This window comes from Colobus angolensis, unplaced genomic scaffold (genome assembly GCF_000951035.1).
Source record: "Colobus angolensis palliatus isolate OR3802 unplaced genomic scaffold, Cang.pa_1.0 Scaffold53, whole genome shotgun sequence".
Taxonomy (NCBI): Eukaryota; Metazoa; Chordata; class Mammalia; order Primates; family Cercopithecidae; genus Colobus; species Colobus angolensis.
This window is the reverse complement of record NW_012118821.1, coordinates 4293299-4300204: the sequence shown is the minus strand read 5'-3', so window position 1 is coordinate 4300204 and position 6906 is coordinate 4293299. Positions and strand designations below refer to the sequence as shown.

Sequence of the window (6906 nt, the reverse complement as noted above, 5' to 3'; positions counted from 1 at the left end):
TTTAGTAGAGACGGGGTTTCACCGTGGTCTCGATCTCCTGACCTTGTGATCCACCCGCCTCGGCCTCCCAAAGTGCTGGGATTACAGGCTTGAGCCACCGCGCCCGGCCGAGATGTATTTTTGTATTTTTGGTAGCCATGTCCAGGCTGGTCTCGAACTCCTGGGCTCAAGCGATCCTCCTGCCTTGGCCTCCCAAAATGCTGGGATTACAGGTGTGAGCCACTGTGCTTGGCCTCAAGCCTTTTAAAAGTACCCAGGTTGTTTGTTTTATTTTGCTTAGACTGTCAGGTACTGGGATGAAGGAGTTCCTGAAGTCTTTACCTCTTTTTCTGCATGTGTGTGAGTGTGTGTATATTTGGAATTATAGCTGACACACTGTTAAGAACCATAAAGAATTAGCTATCATTGTTATCTCCTTTAACAAAATCCCTAGAAAAGTGGTCCCCATGTGCTAATATGTGAACCCTCCCAGGGAGGCCGTGCACAGTCTGTGCTTGTAGTCTGTTCTTACGAAACTTTTCAATTCAGAGTTGCATGGCATGCAGGGCCTCGGCTGACTTGCTCGCTGAAGTATGTTTTCTTGTATAGCAAGTGTTCATTAGGCCCCTTGGTGCCTTGTGAAAGGAGAGTGGTGGGTGCAGTCTCACAGGAGTAGCATCTCTTCTCTTTTGGATAAATAGGACAGCCCGTTTCAGGGTGACATGCTGTGACAGCAAAGGATTTCATTTTTTAAATTTTTTATTGTATGTATTTATGGTGTACAACGTGATGTTTTAGTATATTGTATACATTGTGTGTGACTAAACAAGCTAGTTAACATACCTGTCACCTCACATGCTTATGTTTTATGGTGAGAACACTTAAAATCTACTCTCTTGAGCCCGGTGTGGTGGCTGGTGCCTGTAATCCCAGTACTTTGGGAGGCTGAGGTGAGAAGATTACTTGAGTCCGGGAGTTTGAGACCAGCCTGACCAACATAACGAGACCTCCATCTCTACAAATAATTTTTAAAAATTAGCTGGGAGTGGTGGCAAGCACCTGTGGTCCCAGCTACTTGGGAGGCTGAGGCAGGAGGATCACCTGAGCATCCAGGAAGTTGAGGCTACTGTGAACTGTGATCTTGCCACTGCACTCCAGCCTGGGCAACAGAGTGAGACTGTCTCAAAACAAAATTTTCAAGTATATAGTACATTATTATCAACTAGAGTCACCATGTTACACACTAGATCCCTAGAATTTCTTCATCCTAACTGAAATTTTGTATGCTTTGACCAAGATGCCCAACCCCTGGTATCCATAGTTTCTACTCTCTACTTCTATGAGTTCACCTTTTTTGGATTTTGCATATAAATGAGATCTTGCAGGATTTTGTCTTTCTTTGCCTGGCATATTTCACTTAGCATAATGTCCTTCAGATTCATCCATGTTGTCACAAATGACAGAATGACCTTCTTTTTTTTAGGTCGAATAGTATTCCATTATGTATATATACCACATTTTAAAAATCCATTTGTCCATTGGTGGCATTTAGGTTGATTCTCTATCTCGACTATTGTGAATAGTGCTGCAATAAACAAGATGGTGAAGACATGTCTTCAGCAAACTGATTTCAGATCTTTTGGGTAAATACCCAGAAGTGGGTTATATGGTGGTTCTCGTTTTAGTCTTTTGAGGAACCTCCATACCATTTTCTTTTCTTTTCTTTTCTTTTTTTTTTTTTTTTTTTTTTGGAGACGGAGTCTCGCTCTGTGGCCCAGGCTGGAGTGCAGTGGCTGGATCGCAACTCACTGCAAGCTCCGCCTCCCGGGTTTATGCCATTCTCCTGTCTCAGCCTCCCAAGTAGCTGGGACTACAGGCGCCCGCCACCTCGCCCGGGTAGTTTTTTGTATTTTTTAGTAGAGACGGGGTTTCACCGTGTTAGCCAGGATGGTCTCGATTTCCTGACCTTGTGATCCGCCCATCTCGGCCTCCCAAAGTGCTGGGATTACAGGCTTGAGCCACCGCACCCGGCCTAACCATTTTCTATAATGGTTGTATTATAGTAATTTACATTCCCACCCGGTGTGCAACGCTTCGCTTTTCTCTACATCCCTGCCAACACTTGTTATCTTTTGTCTTTCTGATAAAAGCCATTCTAACAGGTGTGAGATGATTGTGGTTTTAATTTGCATTTCCCTGATGATTTGTGTGATTAATGATGTATACTTTTTCGTACATATACCTGTTGGTCATTTGTAGGTCTTTCTCTTTTTTTTGACAGGTTCTTGCTCTGTTGCCTAGGGTGGAGTGCACTGGTGCCATCGTGGTTCACTGCAGCCTCTACCTCCCAGGCTCATGCAATCCTCCTGGGTAGCTGGGACTATAGGCATGTGCCACCACGCCCAGCTAATTTTTAAAAATTTTTCCATAGAGATAGGATCTCACTATATTGGCCAGGCTAATCTGGAATTCCTGGGCTTAAGTGGTCTTCTGGCCTCGGCTTCCCAAAGTGCTGGGATTATAGGTGTGAACCGTGTGCAGCCTAGCATTACTTCTTATCCAGTGAAATGGAAATTGCATAATTGAAGTATTAGTTCTGAGGAATCATGTCATCTTAACTACTTTAGCACACACCAGCTTAGTATCTTTAGATTCTAAAGCAAACCTACTTTGGGAAAAACTTACTGGTAAACACAAATTTTAAAAAGATGAATTTCCTTCTTGATGTAGAAGTTCATGATTTCAGCTTTGATTTTTCAGGTCATATGAAAAACAGTATCATTGGTACTAGGGTACTACTATCATGGTCAATTTCACTATCACACATGAAGTTAACAAAGGAATTCTTGATATTCTGAAATTGAATTTGAGTCAGTAATTTAAAAATCTTACGAGACCAGGCGCAGTGGTTCACACCTATAGTTCCAGCACTTTGGGAGGCTGAGGCAGGCAGATCGCTTCAGCCCATGAGTTCAAAACCAACCTGGGTCACATGACGAAACCCCATCTCTACACACACACACAAAAACCCAAATTGGCTGAGCATGGTGGTACATGCCCATGGTCCTAGCTGCTAGGGAGGCTGAGGTGGGAGAATCACCTAAAGCCTAGGAGGTTGGCTATAGTGAACGAGATTGTGCCACTGCTCCCCAGCCTGGGTAACAGAGTAAGACCCTGTCTCAGAACAAAACAAAAAAAGATCAAATTTTTAAAAAAGCATCAAGAACCTTACCAAATATTTACTGACTCAACTTTCTGTTTCTTGACTTTCTTCTATTTCTGTTCTCATAAGGTTGTTAATAAGCTGTCAGATGTTAAAGCAGGTCAACACACAGTCTGATCTGAAAGAGCATGTGGAGAGGAAAGCTCCTCAAAGACCAGGAACTTACGACTTATAACTGTTGTTATAAGTTCACCTAGGACTGAAATGTGCCACCCAGATACTAAAAGCAATTGCTTAGGGCAACAAAACATTGACTATCAATGGTCATCTACGAAGGAACTGTTATGCTTCAGGCATTGTTGTAGGTGTTCTACGTACATTATATCATCTAACCTAAATGGAGAGCTCCTTTTTTTTTTTTTTTTTGAGACGGAGTCTCGCTCAGTCACCCAGGCTGAAGTGCAGTGGCCAGATCTCAGCTCACCGCAAGCTCCGCCTCCCGGGTTCACACCATTCTCCTGCCTCAGCCTCCCAAGTAGCTGGGACTCCAAGTGCTCGCCGCCACGCCCGGCTAATTTTTTTGCATTTTTAGTAGAGATGGGGTTTCACCGTGTTAGCCAGGATGGGTGATCCGCCCGTCTCGGCCTCCCAAAGTGCTGGGATTACAGGCTTGAGCCACCGCACCCGGCCGAGAGCTCCATCTTTAAAAAAAGGCCAGAGAAGTTAAGAAACTTACCCAATGTAGGATTTACACTCCAACTATTAGACTCCAGAGCCTGTATTCTAGCCTCTTTTTTTAAAGCCAGGATTCGGAACATTTTTTAAACCACAAACTCTATCAGAAAAAATTGAGCAGCAAAGCGTATACTTACTTACATATGATGTACCTACACTTACTAAGAAATATATACTTTGTAAACTACATCAAAAATAGAACTTTTAAAGGGTCAGGTAAAGACAACATATGTAAACTTTTTCCCTGCACACCAGAGTGTCCTTTTGTGCTCTCTGCTTTGGAGGCAGCAATTTGGTCAAGCCCCTTCCCTTGCGTGAGCTTTTACCCTTTGCACTTTAGAGCTGGATCGCACTCTCCAGGCCCTCCACCCTTTGGGGATCCCAGGGACCCAATTAACATCAGGGAGGAGCGGACCTTGGGGTCTCCTCCTGAGCTGAGTAGTTAGGGAAGTCTGGTTTCTCTCACTTGCCTGTTCCTCTCCTGGGGTGAGTCAGAGAGGAATGTCACACCATTGTTGTCCTTCCCTGTGGAGACATGAAAATGGGACAGGAGGTTTCCCTGCCCCACCCCAAACTCTCAAAACAACTTCCAGATAAAACCTAAAGCCTCATTTTGGCTCAGTGGGCCCTGCTCAGGTAGGTGCTAAGGATGTACCCGGTGCATGGTTCTGTGTCCCTGTCCTGGACGTTGCCATCAGGGAGGGAGACGCACACACACGACTCCCTTGCTTGGTGAGTGCCAAGGAAAGGGTCCTCCTGGCCAAGTGACTGCTCTGCTCATTTGGGCCTGGCGCCAGTGTCCTCATAGTTCTCAGGATGAACTTCTTTTCCAGGGCTGCTTATTAACTCATCTCTGTCTTGTTCAAGTGAGCTGCTGTAGAGCAGGAGGGCGCCTCCTGCCCCATGCCCAGCACAGGCGAGGGGCTCAGAGTGTGTTCTTGAGGCCACAGGAAGGGCGAGGGGCTGAGCTGAGCTGCCCTGCCCTGGGTGATACCGAACTTCCACACTCCTTCCTCTCCTCCATCCAGTCTGGCTCAATTTCTGCCTCAGTGCAGCCCGCAAATTCCTTCTGGGTACCAGTGAGAAGCAGGAGATGCCAGGGCTCAGGTCGACACCCACCTTCCTGCCCCCCTGGCTTCTGCCTGCCTGTCCTGCTGGCACCTGCAGCCTCCATTTGCAAATGCTTTTTTTTGTTGATGGGTCCAGAGGGGTTCTCTATGGGCTGAAACGTAAACTGGAACTTGGCAGAACTGCAAAGTAGCACGTTTCTCTAGCTTTGGATGAGTGTGACACATGGATGCGGTGGCTCCCTGGACCAGCTGTCTCTCAGTTAACCAGCCAAGTCCAAGCAGAAGGGAAGCAGCTCTTCAATTCCTGGGGAATTCTCCTCCTCCCATCTCCTCACCCCCACCTGCTTAACACAGACTGTGAGGCGTCAGGGTGGTTGGCCCCTGGCTCGCAGAGGGGGCCACAGTGATTTCTGTCACTTAACTTGGGAAAACCATTGTGCTCACCTGGGGACAGTGTCCTCCTTGGATTGCATGATGCCTGGCTGTAAACCAGGGGCTCTGACATTGGGGTTCAGTGCTGGATCGGACACCAGCTGCCTGAAAAACCCTTCACAGGGCATTAGCTTCCTGGCGCATAGGTACCTGTCACCTTAAGTGGTATGCCACCTGACCATTCTGTTGTCCCTGGGAAAATTGCCACGCAGCCTCTAGCCTTTTGCCTCCTGACTGATGGCTTGAGGTGCCAGAGCCAGGACTGAGCAAGGAGGTGGAGTTGGTTAATGTTTTATGCTGCTTTGGGCCGCCTAGAAAAAGCTTTCTCCACTTGTCAAGGGCCAGGTTGAATTAGGAAAGCTCATCATCCGTTAGGCTACCTCCCGTAATTCTTTTGTTATTTAAAAAATTGCGTCTGCATTCTCCACTAGCCCCACTAGCCCATTTCACTGTCTGATGTTATTTGCCACCAGGAAGTTCCAGTGTATCTAACCCAGACCTCTTGGGCTGCTCCTTCAGTCAGTTCCTCCCAAGAGATAGACCCGATTTCAGGCTGCAGCAGCCTCTCCCAAAGCATATCTGTTAGCTCCTTTGCCTGCATAATTTAAAAAAAAAAAAAATTTTTTTTTTAAATTTTTTTTGTAGAGACAGAGTCTTGCTGTCGCCCAGGCTAGAGTCCAGTGGTGTGATCTCGGCTCACTGCAACCTCCGCCTCCTGGATTCAAGCAATCCTCCTGTCTCAGCCTCCCGAGTAGCTGGGACTACAGGCGCACGCTGCCATGCCTGGCTAATTTCTTTTGTATTTTAGTAGAGACAGGGTTTCACCGTGTTGTCCAGGCTAGTCTCGAACTCTGGAGCTCAGGCAATCCACCCACCTTGGCCTCCCGAAGTGGTAGGAATACAGGTATGAGCCACCACTCCTAACCTACCTGCATAATCAGTAGAGAGCAGAAATATCACAAGCATCACTGACTCCCCAGCACAATGTGGAAATGAAAGTACGTTTTCTCAAAGCACTGAGCTTGCTTGGTGCTCTCTTTTATTGTTTCATTAAACATTTAAGAATCTGAGCTGACCAGGCGCGGTGGCTCACACCTGTAATCCCAGCACTTTGGGAGGCTGAGGTGGCCGGATTGCTCGAGCCCAGGAGTTCGAGACCAGCCTGGGCTACATGGCAAAACCCCATCTCTACAAAAACAAAAATCAGCTGGGTATGGTGGCATGTGCCTATAGTCCCAGCTGCTTGAGAACCTGAGGTAGGAGGGTCACCTGAGCCTGGGGAGGTCAAGGTTGCATTAAGCCATGATCTGGCCACTGCACTTCGGCCTGGGCAACAGAGCGAGACCCTGTCTCAAAAAAAAAAAAAAAAGGATGTGTTAATTTAATGTTTAACATGTCAGAAGATTGATTGATTGGCAAGTAAAGACCTTACGTCTGGAGCTGATACATTTTTAGTGCTTCAGTTTACTGTTTTCACCTAAATTTTATCCATTTTTATCATTATTACAACCCAGAAGTATAGGTATC

The 6906-nt window shown here is 46.4% G+C and overlaps 1 protein-coding gene across 1 annotated transcript in view; it reads left to right on the top strand.

Moving 5' to 3' along the window:
- The window catches only part of ASAP2 (ArfGAP with SH3 domain, ankyrin repeat and PH domain 2), a 180191-nt gene that overhangs the window by 132354 nt on the left and 40931 nt on the right, over positions 1 to 6906 (top strand). The gene's annotated exons all lie outside the window — the stretch shown is intronic.